The sequence below is a fragment of the Belonocnema kinseyi genome, chromosome 5 (assembly GCF_010883055.1).
Source record: "Belonocnema kinseyi isolate 2016_QV_RU_SX_M_011 chromosome 5, B_treatae_v1, whole genome shotgun sequence".
Classification (NCBI taxonomy): Eukaryota; Metazoa; Arthropoda; class Insecta; order Hymenoptera; family Cynipidae; genus Belonocnema; species Belonocnema kinseyi.
The window spans coordinates 143272439-143292044 of record NC_046661.1 but is presented as its reverse complement, the minus strand read 5'-3'; the positions used below and the strand labels follow the sequence as shown (position 1 = coordinate 143292044).

Below are 19606 nucleotides of genomic sequence, written 5' to 3'. Positions count from 1 at the left end.
TCATGTTCAAAACAAGTTCTAAACTTCCAAAGCGTGTTTACATAGTTGCCATGGCAACCAACAATGCGCATGTGCGCGGAACTGCCCCTTGGTATCCATTCGTGGCAAACATTAACGAATTCTTGGCAGTTCGTGGTTCCATTTCCCACTTACAGGAATACTACTCCTTCCTATTCCTTCTTGACTACACCGAGGTTAGCGTACATTTGAAAACTGGTGTTTCACAGTACCCTGATGGGAACTACAAGTCCATTAGTTGGTAATTTCTGTAAGTAGTATTTCCGCTCATTGCGAATAACGCGGCGGCAACTATGAATACAATATTTACGAGACAAAATAAAAGCCATGGAATTTGTTAATGACAGAAGAACCATATATTTATCCGATAAAAAAACGTAAAGACATTCGCCTTAGTTAGCACTGGCCGGGCAGTGCGCAGACCGTCATTAGGAATCATCGCCTGCTCCCGTGGAATTTCAGAATGCGGAAGGTAAGTCGCAGGGATCGAGTTAGTAACCCGAGAACCCAGTCGTTCGTTTCAATACCGGGCGCTGCTGTTGTGCAGTGTGCACCGATGTGGTGGCTGATGGCCAACGCAGTATAGTAGGTTTTTCTTTTGGCCTGTTTCTCGAGCATCTTCCGGTACCGGAATGGGAAGGACGTAGCAACTAGCAACTACTCTTTACGGCAGGTTTATGACGACTGTACGAGCGTATGCACATTCTCGCACGTGCATATAGAACCATCATCCTATTTCACCACTAGCCTGGCACGAAACCCTTGCAATGGCAAATTTCATTTCATTCAATTCTAAATTAGAATCAAAAATAAATAAAGAAATACTTATTGCCATATGAGCATAACCTCAAAAAAATTTTTACTTTTTTTTTCAAGCCCTACTTATGTTCACACGAAACGCGATAGCGAGTTCCAAATTTAGGAGATTAAGTAAGAAGCACTAAGAAACGTTTGTCTGGTCCTAAATTTTTACAATTACAATAAGTTTTTTTTGTAACGCATTTTGTACTCCTTTTGTAATTATAAAATTTTAGAACCAGACAAATGTTACTTAGTTGTTCTCATTTAATCCTTAAATCTATGTTTATAAAAATTGATTAATTGAAGGAAGGGAACTCGAAGACGTCATATAGTAATTTCTGCGAAAAATTGTTCAAAAGGATGTTTCTTGGCACAGATGGAATTTCCTCTTCGACTTAAGGTTAAGAGGATTTCTATTACAGTGGAACTCTTCTATAAAGCCGATTTTTTAGCTGACGGTAGATGGGAACAAACTCATTATAGCTCGCTCCGCTTTTGTTTGTTCACGCCTGAGTGACAACCGCAGACCCCGCGCAGCTCCTGTTACACCTACCTGCGGCGCGGCGTCAATTCTCAGAAGGGCTATAGGAGGGAGGACTATTGTAGGGCTTAACTATATTTTTCAAATTATTTTAATATATTGCAGCTAAATAATTCCATTTGTCTAAAAAAGAATTTCGCGTGTTTCAAAACACAGCAGGCAAGAGAATGATGCTTTTGTTTTGATGCAACTTTTTCTCTGAGTGACCACAGAAAAATTGTAATCTGTAATTTGTTTAAAAATAGGTATAGTAAAATTTGTAGCTTCACATGAAACTACAAACCCACACCAACGAACTGAAAACAATTAATCACATTAAATTCTATATTTGCTCGAAAATTTGTTTTTGTTGGTCAAATCCTACTATTTTTTAAGTTCAATTAAAATATTTTCTTTCTGAAATATCAAATTTTACATTTTTCATCAAGAATTCAGCTTTTTTTTAGGTTGAAAATTCAACTGCTTTCTTAACTGTTGATTTTTTTGGTTGAAGATTTATCATTTTAGTTACCAATTAGTTTTTTTTGTGGAAATTAATTATTTAGCTAAAACTTTAACTAATTTGTTAAAAATTCGGCCTTTTTGTTCGAAAATGATAGCTTTTGGTTAAAAATAAATATTTTTGGTTGAAAATTCAACTATTACATTTTTCGTTAAAAATTCTTCTCATTTGGTTACAGATTAATTTATTTGGTAGAAAAATTAACAATTTTGTTGAGAAGTCATTTTTTTGGTTGAATATTCTTCACTTTAGTAGAAGATTTATCTCTAACTGACAATTTAACTATTTTGTTGAAAAATCATGGTTGTTTACTAGAAAACTTCTTTTTCAAACTAAAAATTTAACTATTCCAGATGAAGACTCATCATGCTAGTTGAAAATTCATCTCTTGGTTTGTAGATTTAACTAGTTAAAAAAAAATTTGGTTGAAATTACATTTTTTCAGTGAAAATTAAAATATCACATGTTAGGTGGAAAATGTATGGTTTTTGGTTAAAAATTCATCTTTTATGGTAAAAAATTGATTTTCTCCGTTGAGAATTCATATTTTTGGAAAAATCCAACTGTTTTTCATTTTTTAATAATATTTTTTTTTTTCAAATAACAACTAATTCATTTTTCATTAAAAATTCATATATTTAGGTTAAAATTTTAACTTCTTTCTCAAAAATTTTATTTTTCTTGTTGAAGATTCATCATTTTAGTTAAAACTCGTTTGTCTTTTGTTTAAAATTAATTATTTAACTGAAAATTAAGCTGTTTTGTTAAAAATTCATCTAGCTGGTTGAAAATAAAATTTTGTGTTGAGAATAATTGTATTTTGTTGAAAAGTCATTATTTTGCTTAAAGATTTGTTTTTTTTTATCTCATATATGGTTGAAAGTTAATCCACTTTGTCGAAATCCCACAATTTTGTTAAAAAGTCATTCTTCTTGGTTAAAGATTCGTCTTTTTGGTTGAAAATTAAGCTGTTTTAATTATTCTTCTTTTTTAAAAAAAATTTTATTGAAAATTCAACTATCACATGTTTCTATGAGAATTGACCTCATTTGATTAAAACCTAAAATCTGTTTTGTAGAAAATTCAACAATTTTGTTACAAAGTCATTTTTTGGTGTCAAGATTCTTCATTTTAATTAAAAATTCAACTATTTCATTTTTCCTTAAGAATCTATCTCATTTGATTAAAAACTAAAATCTACTTTGTAGAAAATTAAAAAATTTTGTTAGAAAGTAACTTTTTTGGTTTGAAGGTTCTTCATTTTGATCAAAAATTCATCTTTTTGGTTAAAAAATTCGGCTTTCTGACAATTATTCTTCTTGGTTAAAAATTTTTATTGAGATTTTGTTAGAAAATAATTTTTTAAGATTCTTCATTTTATTTCAAAATTCATATTTTCGGTTAAAAATTCAGCCATTTAAAAAAAACTCTTATTTGAAATTTTGTTTGGGTTAAAAATTGAACTATCACATTTTTCGTTGAGAATTTATCTCGTTTGTTTAAAAATTAATCTAATTTGTAAAAAAATTTAACAATTTTTGTTTTAAAAAGTCCTTTTTTTGTTTTTGAAAATTCTTTATTTTAATTAAAAATTTTGCCTTTTTAAATTATATTTCTTTGTTAAGAATGTTTTTTATGGGCTTTTATTCGGCTTTTTTGAAAAATTATTCTTTTTGGTTAACATTTTTTGTTTGAATCAACTATTACATTTTTCGTTGAGAATGTATCTTATTTGATTAAAAATTAATATACACAGTAGAAAATTTACCAATTTCGTTAAAAGTCATTTTTTGGTCGAAAATTTTTAATTGTAGTTGAAAATATAACTATTGTTTTTAAGTTGTTTTTAGAAGAAACTTTATTTTTTAACTGAAAATTGAAATATTCCTAAAAGTGGAGCATCATTTAAGTTGAAAATTCATCTCTTGGGTTGAAAATTAAACTGTTTCATGTTTGGTGGAAAATGTGGGGTTTTTGTTAAAAAATTGATCTTTTTCTGCAGAAAATTAATGTTCCTAATTCAAAATTCAACAATTTGGTTCAAATTAAAGTTCATCTATTTTGTTGAGAATTAACTTCGCTTGTTAAAAATTAGTTGAAAACTTAATTTTTTATGTGGATTCTTGTTTTAAAATTGATCTTTTTTGCTGAAAACTGAACTATTTTATTGAAAATTCGTTTCTATCTTTATACCGAAAATAAATTTATTTAACTAAAAATTTAACTATTCAGCATTTTGTTACAAATATTGATTTTTTTGTTTTTAAATTCCACTATTTGATTAAAAACTTATGTTTTTCTTTTCAGTTTGTCTTTGCTGGTAGAAAATTAATCTGTTTGATTAAAAATTCTACTACTTGGTTAAAAGTTGAACTATTTTTAGAAAATTTTCATTTTTCGTTTGTAGATGTATAACTTCAGTCCTTTTTAAGTTCAAAACTTGTGGACCTAAAAGGAGATGCATGGTTTAAAATTTCCGAAAATAGCGAAGAAGTTGAAAAATATTCTCTCTCTCTCTCTCTCTCTCTCTCTCTCTCTCTCTCTTAAGTTTTAAAGGAATGCCAGGTGGTAGCGAAGTGATAAGAAATCCACTTGCTGCATTCCTCAGATTACAACTTCCTGATGCCAAGGGTTATGGGATATTTCTACGGGACTTTGCAATATAGTTTATGATGCTTATGAATGTGCGCGCTGCAGCCACTATTGCTGCCTAAACCGACATTCTATATATTATGAACATCAAATTTTATATAAAACTAGGAAAATCCCAGCGTATGAACACTTTATTTCCATGCTTTACAAAAACACAAATTTAGAAGAAAAAGCTTGATAGTTATGCAAGGAATCTGCAATATCATCAGAGTATAACAGAAATTGACTTCTTTGTAGTCTAGCTGGAGCTATCAATTACACATTTTTTTAGATTAATTCTTTATGAAAAAAGATCTTCGCTCCGCTGGTCAACCAGCCACAGTATTTCCTATCTTAATCTGAATTTTAAAAAAACATATTTAATTTTTAATTCATAGCTCCATCTAGTCTGAAAAGACGTTAAAATTTTTTGTTACTCTATGATGATAATACAGATTCCTTGGAAAATTTGAATAAGTAAAACCTGGCAAAATAACGCATGTATTTCTGAAAAAGGATTTTTGTTTCGATCTCTTTTGTAGTTTAAGTGAAAAGCACTTGGCCGGAAATCGGTAGTTCTGTGGTTCATTTCCCAGCGAAGCAAAGGATTTTTTTTTAGACAAAATTCAATTTCAAAAGTTTTTAATAGTTACAATTTTTGAATTTTTTTAAACAGAACAAGAAAAAAATTGTCATACAAACTATCAAGAATTTCCACTATGCAAGAGTTTTTATATTTCACTAACCATGATATTAATTATCCGAAAATAGAGATTTTTCAAGAAAATTTTAATAGTTGATATTTTAAACAAAATTGATAATTTTTTACGAAACTGTTTAATTTTCATCAAAGTAGACTAATTTCAAACGAAAAATGTGATTTTTTTAAACAAGAATATTTTTTTTCAACCAAAGAGATGAACTTTCAACTAAAATGATGCATCTCCAACCAAAAATTCAATTTTCAATAAATTAATTCAACTTTCAACCAAATAATTAACATTTAAAAAACAAACAATTAATTTTAAATCGAAAAGGTAAATTTTTCTACCAAAAAAGTATTTTTTCAACAAAATAAATGAAATTTCACCCAATTATCTTCAACCAAAAAAGTGAATTTTCAACAAAATTGTTAAATTTTTTACAAAATAGATTAATTTACAACCACATCAGAAGAATTTTTAACAAAAAGTCGATTTTTCAACAAAATAGTTCAATTGTCATTTGAATTTTCATCTTAAAAAGAGGCATTCTCAATGAAAAATATAATCTTTGATATTTCAACAACAAATAATTAATTAAAAATAAAACACAATTGGATTTGACAAACAGATCAATTTTTAACCAATCAGTCGTTCTTTTAAACAAAAAATTTATTTTCTACACAAAAAATTCGTTGAACAAAATAGTAGTAACATTTTTAAATGAAGAAGTACTTTGACGGAAAATCATAATTTTCTACTAAAAAAAATTAAGTTTCAACAAAATTTATGGAATTTCATTTAACAATGACAAATTTTCAGTTAAGTGTGAAAAAGTTAAATTTTCAGCTTAAAAAAAGTTAGTATACAACAAAAATTTCAGAAAAAGGTTCAATTTTAAATTAACCAATTTTTAGGTCAAATGAAGTATTCGCCACCAAAGACAAGAGTTTTTAATGAAGAACGTTAGTTTTCTACCGAAAAAGTCCAATCTTCAACAAAAGGCTTGTATTTTTAACTAAAAAAGATTAATTTTAGCAAAAAATGAAAGTTAAATTTTTTTTTAATAAAATAATTCAAGTTTAAGTCAAATAGATGTATTTTCATCTAAAATAATGCACCTCCAACGAAAAAATTATTTTTTAACTTCAAAGTTGAGCTTTCAAATAAGTAGCTGCATTTTAACACCAGCAAATTAATTTTCAACCAAGAAGATCATTTTTCTACCAAAATTTTGAACTAAAAAGATACATTTTTAGCCAAATAGTTGAATTTTTAACTGAAAAATATTAATTTTAAGCCAAAAATGAAATAGTTATATTTTCAAATTGAAACTTAATTTTTAAAAAACGATTTTTTAATCAAATAGTGAAATTTTTAATAGACAAATTTTTATCAAAAGTTAAAAAACTAAATTTTCAGTTTGAAAAAAATTAAAGTTTACAACCAAGAATTCCAGCAAAATATTCAATTTTCAATCAAACCATTTTTAACTAAAATCAAGAGTTTGCAACTAGACATAAGTTTTCAACAAAGAACGTTAATTTTTTACCGAGAAAGTCCAATTTTCATCAAAATACGTAAATTTTCAACTAAAAAAATATCATTTTTCAACCAAAAATGGAATAGTTAAGTTTTCTATTAAGAAAATTTATTTTCAAACCAAACAAAAAAATCATCAAACAAGAACAAGAATTTTTAACGAAGAGGATTACTTTTCTACAAAAAATGGCACCGTTACATATTCAACATAGAAAATTAATTTTTCAGCAAGCAATGACATGTCAATTAAAATTATGAAGTTTACAATAAAATAGTTAATTTTCAAGTTAAAAAATAAATTTTCAACCAAGAAACAACATTTTTTCTGCGAGGCAGTTACATTTCAATTAAAAGAATTATTTTAACAAAATTGTTGAATTTTCTGGATGAAAAGTTGATTGCTCTGGATTACTTCCGATTACAAGAGGATTAGCCGGATTAGATCTGGATTACTCTGGATTAGACTCCGGATTACAAGTATAAACTTTAAAATAAAATATTTCAATTTCAAGTTAAAAAATCAAGTTTCAACCAAGAAACAACATTTGTTTCTCGGAAGCAATTACATTTTCAAGAAGAAATGAATATTCAACTAAAATTTTGCAGCTCCAATCAAAATAAATTTTTTTAACAAAGTGGTTCAATTTTCAAGCGAGTAGTTAAATTTCTAATTTAATTATTAATCAATTAATTTATTTCTTGTGATTAATTATTTTCACACCAATATTTTAGTTTTCAATTAAAAGAATGATTTTAACAAAATTGTTGAATTTTCTGGATTACAATTTGATTACTCTGGATTACTCCTGATTAAAATAGGATTACTCCGGATTAGAGCTACATTGCTTCAGATCAGAACTATAGTACTCTAGATTACAAGTGGATTACACCAGTTTACAAGTGAACTATTTCGAAATACTGAGATTACTCCGAATTACTTTAACTACACCGGAGTACACGTGGATTACTTCGAATTACAGAGTGGTCCAGCGAAATACTTTTTCCCTGCTGGGAATCGAACCCAGGTCTTCCGATTGACATTCGGGGGCTCTACCCACTGAGCTATTAAGGAGATCGAAATAAAAAATTTTTTTCACAGACATCCCCAATGGAAAGATTTTCTCTTAAGTCCATGTGATGAGTGAGTCACGTGACCTGATTCCTACCTTACCGCCACTTTCTTTATTTCCCAACTTATCATCACACGAAACGCCACATCGAGTGGAAAATTCGGGATACTAAACAATAAGAACTAAGAATGGTCGGCCTAGTCCTAAATTTGTATAATTATGAAAAAAGTTTTTTGTTGTAAATAATTTTTTCTTTGCTTTTTTTATGATTATTTAAATTTAGGACCAGACCAACCTTTCTTAGATCTTCTTATTTATTATCCCAAATGTTCAACTCGATGTGGCGCTTCATGTGAAAATAAGTTGGGACATAAAAAAAGTGAGGACAAGGTTGGAATCTGGTCACGTGACCCAATCATCACAAGGCCTTAAAGAGTCATAGATGTAAGATTTAGCACGTCTGTGAAAACAGATTCTTTTTTTGATCTCTTTAGTAGCTTAGTGGGTAGAGCACCCGACCAGCAACCAACCAATAAAGATTTCCTAATAATATGTAATATTTGCTGTAAATACAACCGGTGGCTTAAATCCTTGTGGAACTGCATAGATGAATGTGTCTGCAGTTTTCACTGAAATAGATATGGGATAGACCAACCAGCAGATATGAGAAATTTATCTTTTGCATTGCTAAACCTGAGACTCCCACGTGTCTTCACTTTCACAATCATGAATCGTCATCCTGTGTGTGACTGCAAGACCATCACTAATTGCACACATGGATTGTAATTCGCCTGATGGAATTTACGGAAAAGGCAATCAAGAGAGCTAATTGGGTTCCATTTGCGATCAGGACTGATTATATATGAGATACCGGATTCAGAGAACGAGAATCACTGTATTTTATTTTATTAAATAAAGTCATTATAACTTCACTTATTTTGAATTACTTAAAAAACGCGAGAATATAAATTTTTACAAATTCACTGCGGGCTGGGTTCAAACCAACAACTCAGAGGGCAAAAAATCATGAACATCCCAAGAACGTCTTTGGGACGTTCTTAGGACGTCTAATGTCAGTCCAAGAAACGTCTCTGCCCAGTGGGGGAAAAATTAAGGATATCCTAGAGACGTCTTTGGGACATCCCTACGACGTCTTTTGAAACATTTCCTGTGGATATCCCAGGATTGTTCTGAAGACGTTTAATGTCAGTACGAATGATGTCCCGAGAACGTCATCTGTCTATAAGACGTCTTTAGAATATCAGACGTCTTAGAAACGTAGATTGGACTGACATTTGACGTCCTAGGAACGTCCCTAGGACGTTCTTGGGATATTCATCGTTTTGTGCATTTGTCTATAAAAATTGTTTAAATATTTATCAGTTTCTGTCACTATTAAAAATATAATAGCAAAGAATCTTTTGCAAGACATTTCAAATTAATTCCGCAAAAATGCAACCCTATTAATAAAAAATCGTCTAAATGTGCATTTGTTTATAAAAATTGTTTAAATAATTAACATTTTTTGGCCCTTACGAAAAATATAATAGCCAGGTATCTTTGGCAAGACATTTCAAGTTGATTCCGCAACAAAAAATCAATCCTATTCATGAAAAAGCGGTTAAATAGTGAATTTGTTTATAAAAATTCTTTAAACAGTTAACATTCTTTGGTCAGTATAAAATATATAAGACCCATTAGCTATTCTTAACTTCATGTAAGTGCACATCATTATCTATAATACTTTATACAAAAGCTATGGGTTAAAATTTGCTAATCATTGCAAATAACGAAAAAAAGACTTTTGTTAAAATATTTCTTTATAACATTATTAACCATTTTTGTTGTTACTCTTACCCAATAAAAATTATTTTTAGTTTTTTATTACATTTATTTATGACTTTTTAAAATGAATTTTGTAGTTTTAGAAGAAATGGTATCACGGAAAAGTTTAGCAACAAAAAGTTGTAACTTTGTTGTTAAATAACAAATTTCTTTTGAACCGAAATAAAATATCCGCATTTATTCATTGTACCTGGAAGCCTTACGGTCATTTCTGAAAAAAAAACATCAATATCCGTTAAGAATTGCACTGTCGGTCGATTTTTGTCCAGAAAAGGTGTTTTTCCCCACTGTGAGCCATAGGTAAACTGTAAAAAAAATCTTTTTTTTACGGCATCATGTTTTGCGCGTTATGTTTTCGATTAAGATAACTTCATGAGTTAGTTTCAATGTAAAACAAAGGACGCTGGTTTCGCACCAGTTGAGTTATTTTAGTACCACTTCAGACTATTTTTTCTGAATCTTATTTTAACACCTGAAACTAAACCTAAAGTAATACCTTTTTCTAGAGTGTGACTACGTTTGGAATGTTCTTACATTAAATTGAAGTAAATAAAAATAACAATAAAAGAGAGGAACTGATTGGATCCTTTTTTGTTCTTTCCTTTGTTAAATTTTCAGAAATCTAGAATCGTATTAATTGCACTTACCATATCCCAACAAACACGTTCTGTAACTGTTCCAGATCAAAAAGGAACTGTGTTTTATAACAGTTGTAAACTGTGTTCTATAACAGTTGTAAACTGTGTTCTATAACAGTTGTTAACTGTGTTCTAGAACACTGTGACAAAATTGTGAACGAACTATTCTATAACAAAAAGGTAAAAGTGTTCTAGAACACTGTGATAAAATTGTGATAGAACTATTCTCAAACTATGTGACAGCACTGTTCTGTAACAGTTACTATTGAATTTTTCTAGAACAAACTAATGACAGGCGTTCTATAATATTTGTTTCAAATTTATTCTAGAACTGTGCCGTAACAGTGTTATATCGAAGTCCTAGAACCCTGTTACAAAATTTCCGTCTCGCAAGATATTCCGACGGGTTATCCTTAGAATAACCCGGGACATAAATAAGATTTAATCGAATATCCCGGGATATCCTATTGCTGTGAGGGGTTTATAACACTGTTCCATATTTCATAAATAACAGTTCTAGAAGTGTTATAGAATTGTTATAGAACTGTTATAAAATTGTTCTAGATTTTTTACAACGCAGCGTACCAAAGTTCTAGAATTTCTCTAAAAATGTTACAGATCAATTGTCACAGCGTTCTTGACCTGTTAAAGATTTCTTATACAAAACTTGTAATTGAGTTCTAGAATTGTTCTAGAAATGTTACAGATCAGTGGTCACAGCGTTCTAGATCTGTTACAGAATTGTTATACAACATTTGCCATTGAGTTCTAGAATTCTTCTAGAAACTTTACAGATCGATTATCACAGCGTTCTCGATCTGTTATAGAATTATTACATAACACTGGTAACCATGTTCTCGAATTGTTCTAGAAATGTTACAGATCAGTTGTCACAGCGTTCTAGATCTGTTACAGAATTGTTATACAACATTTGCCATTGAGTTCTAGAATTGTTCTAGAAACTTTACAGATCGATTATCACAGCGTTCTCGATCTGTTATAGAATTATTACATAACACTGGTAACCATGCTCTCGAATTGTTCTAGAAATGTTACAGATCAGTTGTCACAGCGTTCTAGATCTGTTACAGAATTGTTATACAACATTTGCCATTGAGTTCTAGAATTCTTCTAGAAACTTTACAGATCGATTATCACAGCGTTCTCGATCTGTTATAGAATTATTACATAACACTGGTAACCATGTTCTCGAATTGTTCTAGAAATGTTACAGATCAGTTGTCACAGCGTTCTAGATCTGTTACAGAATTGTTATACAACATTTGCCATTGAGTTCTAGAATTGTTCTAGAAACTTTACAGATCGATTATCACAGCGTTCTCGATCTTTTATAGAATTATTACATAACACTGGTAACCATGTTCTAGAATTGTTCTAGAAATGTTACAGATCAGTTATCACAGCGTTCTAGATCTGTTACAGAATTGTTATACAACATTTGCCATTGAGTTCTAGAATTCTTCTAGAAACTTTACAGATCGATTATCACAGCGTTCTCGATCTGTTATAGAATTATTACATAACACTGGTAACCATGTTCTAGAATTGTTCTAGAATTGTTCTAGAAATGTTACAGATCAGTTATCACAGCGTTCTAGATCTGTTAAAGAATTGTTATACAACATTTGCCATTGAGTTCTAGAATTGTTCTAGAAACTTTACAGATCGATTGTCACAGCGTTCTCGATCTGTTATAGAATTATTACATAACACTGGTAACCATGTTCTAGAATTGTTCTAGAAATGTTACAGGTCATATGTTACAGCGTTCTAGAACTTTTACAGAATTGACAATTCCTCATATAATATTTGAGAAAATGCGCTAAAATACCATTAATTATAATTTTGTTGCTCTAAATTTCACAAACTTGAGACGTTAATCAATTTTTTAGATTACTCTTTAAAAAATGAGAAAATAAGTATATTGCTGTAGAAAGTGAGATTGGGACACCATAGGGTAATAACGTTTGAAAAGGTCTTATATTGAACCAGAATAAATAGGATTAGAAATGTAAAAAGAAACGGACCATTTAGCAGTTTGATCATTAATCATATGCTATTAGAGAAGATGCGCCAAGATACCGTTTAAGGCCGTGGCCTGGATCATTCCTTGTTTGTTTCAGCGTTAGATTCGCGCAGACACAAAAGGTCGGAGAAAAATTCCAACTGCAAAAGTACCAGCAGCAGCACCTTGTCCTTTCAGTTCTCTGTAGAAAAACATACCTGTTTAACTATGCGAACCTAGAGCTTTCTCAGCCCGTTGGAAACTCGGCATAACGCGCAGAAAACATTATTGCGTTCCACTCGAAAAAAGGCTTGGCTGTTCGATTAATTAAGCCGTAAAAATTTTATTCGCGGAATTCGTTACGCTCCTCGAACCTTGCACTTTCCAATCGTACGTGATTTTGGTCTTATTCCTCAACCCATTATAACTGCGCTTGTTCTAACCAGCTCCTATTTACTTTTCTGAAATTTCAGTCTTTTCCCGAACGCAATCCTACTATCTGTCCAAAAAATATAGGCACCTCGATTTTTGTACAGATTCTCGAGAAAATCTCAGCAGAAAAAAAATTCTAAAAAGATGAGACAACATGCATGTTGCAGTTGAAGGTTTTGCCAATACTGATACAGAGTTTCAAAATGTTCAGATGATTAGCGATTATTTTCTGGCGAATAAAAGGTGAAAAAGTACCATAATCATTTCCGAATAATCAACTTCGAACAGCTCTAAGTCACTGAAAATAAATTATGAAAATTATGAAAAATAATGTATGGTTTCGTTGATTCTTTCTGTACACAATGGTGAAATTTATAGCAAAAATAATTATTTGTTAATAATTTGTTAACAAAAACGGAGGGAGGTGTCATCTCCGAAGCTAAGGAACCTACAGAGATGATTCATGAAGCAAATGACACATTTTTGGATTTTGACAGTGTTCTATGTATTTTCACCCAGCAAAAAGTTGCACTAGGATGTTTAAAAAATTAGAAATGTGTAGTTTGCTTCAAAAATCATCTCTTTACGTTCCTTAGTTTCGGAGATGAAACCTCCCTACGTTTTTGTTAACAACTTATTAACAAATGATTATTTTCGGCTCTAAATTTCACCATTGTGCACAGAAAGGATCAAAGAAACCATATATTATGTTTGAGAATTCTCATAATTTATTTTGAGGGACTCAAAGCTATTCAAAGTTGAGTATTCGGAAATGATAATATGATTATGGTACTTATCACCTTTCATTCGCTGAGATTTTCATAAAAATCTGTACAAAACTCGAAGTGCCCATATTTTTTGGACAGTTAGTAGTGCGGCGATACAATCTTAACTGACACTATCGGTCATAATTTTGCGTCATAACTCTGCAAAAATTTAGTTGAAAACAATTTTTTTAACTTTTGGAAAGCCTATTTCATTTCGCGTTAATTGAACCGTTCTTAAAGTAATTTCAATAAATAAAAGTTGAGATAGCATGTGAGAAAGGCTGGCCTATTTTTCGTTTTTGACCAACTTTCTATTTTCAACTTCTAATCTCTGAACGCTATAGAGAATATCGCGAAAGCCTCTTTAATACTCGCGAAAGCCTACTTATTTCCGAATTCACAATTTTCGAGCGTTTTCGAACTATTTTTCGAACGTTTTAGAACTCTATTTTCCGTGACATAGCATGCAGGAGGATTGCCGAGTATTAGGATTTTGCCCCAGGTTCGATCAATTTTTTTTTTCTGAAAATAAACAAAAAATCATGGAATAAGTATACGGTTCTCGCTGCAATGCTTGTGATTACGTAATGATAAACATTCCTCTTGTTACAAACGCGAAGAATAGGATTGTTAAGTAAGCTAATGTTTACTAAAATAATAGCAATCCTTATTTCATAATGCCGTAATTTAAAGCATGTTAATTGTTTAATTGCACAACTTCAATAATTATATATTCTCAGTAGGATAATCCCTGCGTCACTCTGTTCTAACAATGAGTAGTTCAAGCTTTATTTTTCTTCTATTAATTATCACTACTTAACTATAAGCTTAAAAATATTAAAGATAATAATAATAAAAAAAAAATTATTTAAAGACCCAACAGATTTCCAGGATATCCTTCAGATAAATATACCTCTTTTTTTGAATACGGAAGTTTTGTATACATCACAGTAGCCTAGCCTTGAGGCCCTAGTGTAGAGGACAATAAATCAAATCAAAGTGCTAGTTTTGAGGCTGACCTTGGACCTAACTCCCAGGACAAAGGTCCACTCCGAATGTAAACAATCAAGTGTGAGTGAGCACCGCACATGCCCCCACCGCTCCTCTCACGCAACCCCGCTGCGCTGCGTCAATTATCGGAAGAACTAACTCTGAGGGCCTTATCTTCCGGGTTCCGGTATATATTTTTTCTCCGCGCTTTTTAAGAGCGTATCGATCAAATTTCGAATGATAAACCCTTGTGATGTGGAAATTTAATATTTTCACGGAAAAAATTCATTTTCTGAAAGATAGAAAGCTACGGATGGCAGACGACAGCATCTAAAGGACGAAAACAGGATTGAGCACGTCAGATATTACTTGGAGGCTTCTTGAGAGGTGGAGTATGTGACGTACTTAGAGTTAAGTTTATGGGGTTAGTGTTTGTCGCTCTCTTAGTAAGATTGGATTCTCTATATGTGCTGATCGGTTTCAGATTCACATTAGCTACTGGTTCCGATTTCAAGTAGGTGTTATAAAAGGAAGGAGATGCGCGGTTGGTCAGATTAGGACACTAGTTTCCCAATCTGTTTTGCTCCTTCTTATTTTCCACTACTGCGGACACAACTGCATTCCTCTTGGTCAATCGAGTGTATCGGTGAATGGTTATATATCCAGGCGATAGTCGTACCCACGAAGATTCTCGGTTCGCTTCTTTGGCGTTAGTGCGATTTTTGCCTCAAGGGGAAAAAGCGACCTCGAGAAAACGGAACATTACCGTGCAAACAAATAAGAATAAATCCATCGATAAATGGCAGAAATGTCATAACTTTAAAATTTTTCTTGTGAATTTTGGCTTAACAAATTAAATAAACGTTTCTTCAATCATTCCTATCGATTTGATTCATCCCACAGGTACACAAGAAAATAAGTCTCATGTGTGCTGAACTAGAACACCATGTCTATATGTTTTTGGGGTCGTTTAATCCGAATCTCGTGTCGCGTTTGTTGCATCACGTCATGTTTTTGAGAAAATTAACCTTTTTTGCTAATTTTTAAAACAAGATAGGGTGAAACTCCTCTTGCTCAAAAGGAACCCAAAGACATTAATGTGTTCCAAAGGAGCCTCCAGATGGACCTCCAAAGGAACCTAATCTTCATAGAGCATTTTTTTCAAAAACGCTATTTTCGCTTTCCTCATTTTGACATTTTATATTGTTATTAACACATATTTTACCAGCCCCACTTTACAACAGTTGTTTTGTGAATGCGCCTTCAGGTTGTTCTAATCAAGTTTTTTTCAAATGAACCTTCTGGATCTCCCAAGAAGCCTTCTGGGTATCCAAAGGAATCCTTCTGGGTCTCCAAAGGGTCGCCAGAGGTTTTCATTAGAGCTCAAGTTCTAAAAGATGTCGACTTTTATTTAAGCCGCAATTTTCATGAACACCCAGTTTTTTCTGTTATTAAAGGAGATACCAGTATGTTGAAATTCGGACCTATACCCTATGTTCATTCTTTATTAAAATCTAAATTCTCTAAAATTCTCTATACAGTTTCTAATTTTTTGGAGCGAAATGTTTTTTCACTGCTGACGTATGCAGTAGTTTACAAAATTTCGTCCTCCAGTTAGGGGCCGTCTATAAACTCTGTTACCTATTTTGGGCTATCTGTTACCAAAAGGAGTTGCGTCGTACTGGCCTTGTTTCTAAATCGGTACCCTCGAAACGTAAAGAGTAAGGGCCTTCTGAACCGTTTCCAATTGGAATGCATAATATTGCGCAATAAACTCGACTGAGTACTCGTGCACTGCGGCACTTCTGGGCGAAAGTCGCAACCGCCTCTCCGCCTGCCGCCTGAGAAACTGTGTGGTCCAGAAGTTATGGCAACTACAAATCTGAACCAGCTTCTATGGCACCTGGAATTTAGTTGATATTTCACCTAAACAATACTTTTATTTGAAAATAAAGATAAATTTAAATCAAAGAAAGAATTCTTTTTTACCCTGAAGAATGAATTTTCAATAAAAGGACGAATTTTCAACAAAACAGTTGAATCTTTGACCAAAAAAGCTGAATCAACAGAATAGTTAAATTTTTAACAAGGAGAATTAATTTTCAACGAAATAATTGCTTTTGTAAACAAATAGCGGTTTTTTAACCTACATCGATGAGTTTCGAATGAAGAATATTAATTGTCTGCCAAAAAGAGAAATTTTCAACAGATCTTCCATTTTACACTAACTAGTTCATCTTTCAAATAAAAAATAGAAGTTTTTAACCAAAAATGAAATAGTTACTTCAACATAAAAAAAAAAACATTTTCATTAACAAAAAAAAATCGAACAGTTAACTTTAACCGAAAAAACGATTTTCTAAAAAAATAGTTAAATCCTCAACCAAAAATATTAATTTAAAAAAATGGTTTGCCCAAAGAGAATATTTTTCCAACAAAAATCATGGAATTTTCTACAAAAAAGTTGAGGAATTTCCAAGCAAAAAAAAAAGACGTATGTTCTACGAAACATTTAAATTTCCAACCCGCAAATATAAATGTTCATAAAAAGGTAAATTTTCTACGAATCAGTTAAATTTTCCAAATAATAGTTTCATTTTAAGCCACATTTTCATATTTTTGAATAAAAAGATGAAATTTCATCCAAGAAGATTAACTTTCTACTAACAAAAAAAAACGAAAATTTGACGAAGCAGAAGAATTTTAAATGAAAAACAATTAAGTGGAACTTTAAAAAAACAAAGTTTCAGCCAAATATTTAATCCTCATTCAAACCAGATTGAATTTCAACTAAACAGTTACGTTATCAAATCAAAAGTATGGACAAAAAAAAAATTTTTCGATAAAAAATGACAAACTTTAACAAAACACATTAATTTGGAAACAAATACTTGAAGTTTCAACTTGAAAAGATAAACTTTTAAATTACAAATATCAATTCTGAACAAAAAAAAGAATTGTTACATTTTCAATTCAAAAAATTATTTCTCACCGAATAAAAATGCATTCTCATCAAAATGGTTAAATATTCAAAGAGATAATTAAAAAAAAATTATGAATCTTTAAACAAATAATGTATAAATAAATCCTCAAAGAAAAATCTAATTGATCCTATTTCAACCGAAAAATATTTTTATTTAAATCAAAAACAATTGATCTAAATTTAAAAAAAAAATTTCAAGAAAATAGTTTATCTTCAATTAAGGAGATGAATTTTTAACTAAAATATTGATTTAATACCACGTAGAGAAAAAAATGAACATTAATTAAAAGTACTTATAAAAATCTGGTCAACACCGTAACACAAAAATAATAAATTCAAGCAAACAGTTGAATTTTAAACCCAAGAAGCTACATTTGTAGCCAAGACGGAGAGATGAATCTTCAGCCAAAAAAATAAATTTGTAACAAAGTAGTTCAACTTTCAAGCAATTTGTTGAATTTTTAACCAAAAATATGAACTTTTCACAAAATAGTTACATCTTCAACAAAATATTTAAATTTTCAACCAAATAGTAAAATTTCTGTTAAAACGAAATGAATTCCGAACCAGAAATATAATAGTAGACTTTTCAACTAAAAAGAATGAACTTTTATCCAAAAGTAGCTGATTTTCTTATTAAGTTCTATCAGTTCATTTCGAATTTAAGCGAAAATACAAAAAAAGGGGAAAATTGCTTGAAAATGGGAGGAAGAAACAGGAAATCTTTTAAAAATGACAAGGAAAGTTACTAAACGTTATCTAACTTCGTAATGTTACTTCCATTAGATCCCCCTCTCCTATTACCAATCACAGTTTTTGGCGCGACTTGCTCCCACTTTTAAATTGGTAACATAGTTTATGGCGGCCCTAAGGAACAACTGTTTCCAGAGGACTTTTTACCGATAAGAAACCGCACCACGTCTGCATAACCTACCCCAACGTGTTTGGCCTTTATCCGGGAATGAACTGGAAGTGCGACTGGTTGCCGTTATATCTGCATTTACACTGAAGTCGTCTCGTCGAGACTGGATTTATCTTGTGTGTATTCAACTAATACCTTTCAAGGACATTGATCTTGCGATCTTGAAATTATGAGGAATTCAAACTGCATTTGAGATTCCGAGACGAAATTGCGTTCAATTTTCCGTATCAGTGGGCGTAATCAAATGGACAAAAGGAAAAGTGATTAATAGGCTTACAATTTCCAGAAGTTGTTAGTATTGTTGTGTCAATCAGTCTGCAGCACTTAGCCCCAAAGTGTCACTTTCTGATTCAAAAGAGGATCAATTCATTGCAAATTATCTTGCAATGCATTGATCTATGTTGCAGCACACATGACCCACTTGCAGAAAATCAATTTACGTAGGCGAAAATTTTCGCAACTCTCATCGTAAGTTGAAAAACTTCCATTGAAATTTATCTTTATAATGAACCCAACTTTTTTTTCCTGTGAGACATCTTACGAACGTCCCAAGGACGCTCTTGGGATGTTGACGGTATTGTGCCCACTAGGAAGTTCGAAAGTTATCCTACAGACATCTTTGGACAAACGACCTGAGGACCTTTTAAAGACATCACAGTGGGCACCGAAATATCCTGAAGACTTCCTCAGAATGTACCTCTGTGCCATGTGACTTGGTGTCTTTAAGACATAAAAAACCAAAGGATGTCGTACAGGCTTCCAGTCACATAACATAGGGGTACTTTAGGATGTCCCAATGCCGGCTGGGTTTTCAAACTTTAAAATATCTTCAGGACGTCCTCTAGTCGTCCGCCAAAATACAACTCTAGAACTTGTGAGCCCCCAGGGATAAAAAGTAACAAAGAATGTGTTAAAAGTCACATGACAAGGTACTTTAGGTTGCCGTGGTGTCCACTAGGTTTAAATATCTTAGAAAAGGTCTTCAGGACATCCTTTAAACGTCCAACAAAACACGTCGATAGGACATCCTTAGGACTTGTATGCCGCCAGGGATAAAAAGAACCAAAGGGTGTGTTAAAAGTCACATTACAAGGAACTTTAGGATGTCCCGGTGCCCACTGGGATTTCGTGCCTTTAAAAGTTCTTCAGGACATCCTCTAGTCGCCCGCCAAAAAATAACTTTAGGACTTGTGTGGC

The 19606-nt window shown here is 31.5% G+C and overlaps 1 protein-coding gene across 2 annotated transcripts in view; it reads right to left on the bottom strand.

Moving 5' to 3' along the window:
• The window catches only part of LOC117172878 (serine/arginine repetitive matrix protein 2-like), an 84401-nt gene that overhangs the window by 63830 nt on the left and 965 nt on the right, over positions 1-19606 (bottom strand). The gene's annotated exons all lie outside the window — the stretch shown is intronic.